We start from the raw sequence: 2,839 nt of genomic DNA, 5'->3' as shown, positions 1-2,839 counted from the left end.
ACACCATGGAGAAGGTGCTTGTACTTAGATCTTATCCAAACCATTTAAAATACTCATGACAGCCAACACACAGGATCACAGGCCTCATCTTCCTCTATTCCTCCCAAATTAATATTTAGTATTTTAATAAAATAGTGAAGCATACTTCAAGTCTAAACTGCTTATATACTCTTCTAAATTTTCTGTATATAAATTTTAAATACCATAAAGTGCAAATTCATTTTAAAGATGGAATAAAATTATTCAAATAAGAGACCATCCAGAGATTGTCATATTTTTAAAACTCCTCAGTGATTTTTCAATCCAGTAAGCAAGTCTGAAATAAGCAATAAGAATATTTCAACTTCTGGGGACTTCCCTAGTGATTCAGTGGTTAAGACTCCACATTTCCACTGCAGGGGGTACGGGTTTGACCCCTGGTCAGGGGAAACCAAGACCACTGCATACCTAGTCACTCTAAGTTACAGGTGCTTTCAAATGAATACAATTTGATTTTTCAATGTTAAAAACATTTAGAACATAAAACTGACTTTAATTTAAAAAAAAAAAAATTTTTTTAACAGTTTGTCTGCATTTGGCTAGCACCAATCATCTTTACAGTTTCTTCCATTAACCTGTATCTGTTATCCCTTACACTAACAATTTAGAAATAAAATGACGTGAAAGTCGCTCAGTCATGTCCGACTCTTTGCGACCCCATGGACTGTAGAGTCCATGGAATTCTCCAGGCCAGAATACTGGAGTGGGTAACCTTTCCCTTCCAACCCAGGGATCAAACCCAGGTTTCCCTCATTGCAGGCGGATTCCTTACCAACTGAGCTATGAGGGAAGCCCCAACAATTTAGAAATAATGCCTTACAAAAAGGGAGGTACTGCAAAATCCTAACAGTTACCTACTCATCTCACACTATAAAAATGCCAAAACCCCTTTCATGAAAAAACCCACTCCCCTCTGTCAGTATGGGCACAGGTTCCCAGGGCCATAAGAAGTCCAGGGCGGGTGGCAGCCTGGGTGGGCCATGGACTCTTCCCTGTGCAAGAGCAGGAGATAAAGGCCAGAGGCCTGACCTCTACCCCCACTGCCTTTCTTAATCATCTCATTTAAAGGCTCACTCCACCCCTCAAAAGTCTGAATTCTGCCTCCTCACAGAAAGTCCTGGAGAAGGCAATGGCACCCCACTCCAGTACTCTTGCCTGGAAAATCCCATGGATGGAGGAGCCTGGAAGGCTGCAGTCCATGGGGTCGCTGAGGGTCGGACACAACTGAGCAACTTCACTTTCACTTTTCACTTTCATGCACTGGAGAAGGAAATGGCAACCCACTCCAGTGTTCTTGCCTGGAGAATCCCAGGGATGGGGGAGCCTGGTGGGCTGCCGTCTATGGTGTCCCACAGAGTCGGACACAACTGAAGTGACTTAGCAGTAGCACAGAAAGTCCATTTATTTCCACGTTTGGTATGTCAACACAGATAAATGGTTCTGGTTGAATGGCAAAAATACAATTTTCTTTAAAAATCTCTAACTTCTCAGAGTAAAAATATAATAATACCCTTTGTTATGACACTAAGTTATTTGCAAAAAACAAAGTGCCTAAGAAGCAGCTGTCAGATCCCTATCATTGATTTCAGGTGCTCTATAGCATAAATACACACAAACAGTATTCTGGTTTGAAAAATAACATTATTTGAAATGCTCCCAACAAGGTTTAAAGAATTAGCTGGTACAGCTTTCCAGGCTAAGCAGTAACAGCACATGTGTACAAAAGTCGAGGAATAAAGAAAGCAACAAATCTTACCCCATCTCCAACAACCAAAAGCAGTCAAAATTTTCAGTCTGTGGAAAAAGGTTCTACTTAGAAACAATCTATAATTCCCTGAAGAATAATTACCATTTCCTAGACAGCAAGTTTGTTTTTCAAGTAGACTAAAGGCTAACCTCACAAAATCAGAGAACCAAGCTGAAATGCTCTGTAGTGGGACTGATAGTTCCCCACGAAGCTCACTTAATTACACTCTATATGACCTTATAATAATCTCTAAGTAATTAAATGATTTTCCAAAAAGTTATGTTGAAAGTACCTAGTTTTCCCAAAAATTTAGGGTTCAGAGCACAGATTTTTAAATTCATCATGCTTCTTCAAGAGCTTTCACTTTCTAGGCTACAAAAAACACAGTTAAGAAAAAGAAATCCTTGGCAGCTTAAAAAACACAGGCTTGAAATAATACACTACTAAAAACAGGTAGAACAAAAAGTAACAGATAATCCATCATCAGTCAAAAACATACAGATTTTTGTTTTGGGCAGTTCCACCAACCAGACCAACGTTTCTAATCCACACTACCTAACATGCTAGTTATGAAAAATATTGTGCATATTCTCAGAACTGCACAGAGAACCCCAGAAAACCTCAGCCCACGTGGACAGCTGCCTGAGCCTCCAGCTTTGGGAAGGCGAGGGTGGGGGGTCCCGGGCTGGGATTGTAGTCTGCACTTCGGCCGTGGGTACTAAGGATGAAGCCGGGACACTGGGGTCACGGACTGGGATCCTGCCAGGTTGATGGAATCAGGGTCTTGGTCTGATCGTAGGGAAGAACAAGGCCAGATATCGAGATCTAGGTCCTGGTTGTGGGAGGATGGACAAGGGCTCGGGGTCGGAATGAGGTTTAGAGTCTCTGGGTTCTGACTGTGCCCTACTGGTGGCTAGGACTAGGCGAGGTTCGCTGGCGGGGGGCTGAGTCCCTCCCGGTAGTGGGTAGGGGTAGGGGATCGTGGGTCAGAGTGGATTGAGAGTCGGTAGTCGGGGTCCGAGTCCCGCCGGCCAGGCCGCACCCCCGCCTGCG

Source organism: Bison bison, unplaced genomic scaffold (assembly GCF_000754665.1).
Source record: "Bison bison bison isolate TAMUID 2011002044 unplaced genomic scaffold, Bison_UMD1.0 scf7180017864371, whole genome shotgun sequence".
Taxonomy (NCBI): domain Eukaryota; kingdom Metazoa; phylum Chordata; class Mammalia; order Artiodactyla; family Bovidae; genus Bison; species Bison bison.
This window is presented reverse-complemented; position numbering follows the sequence as displayed.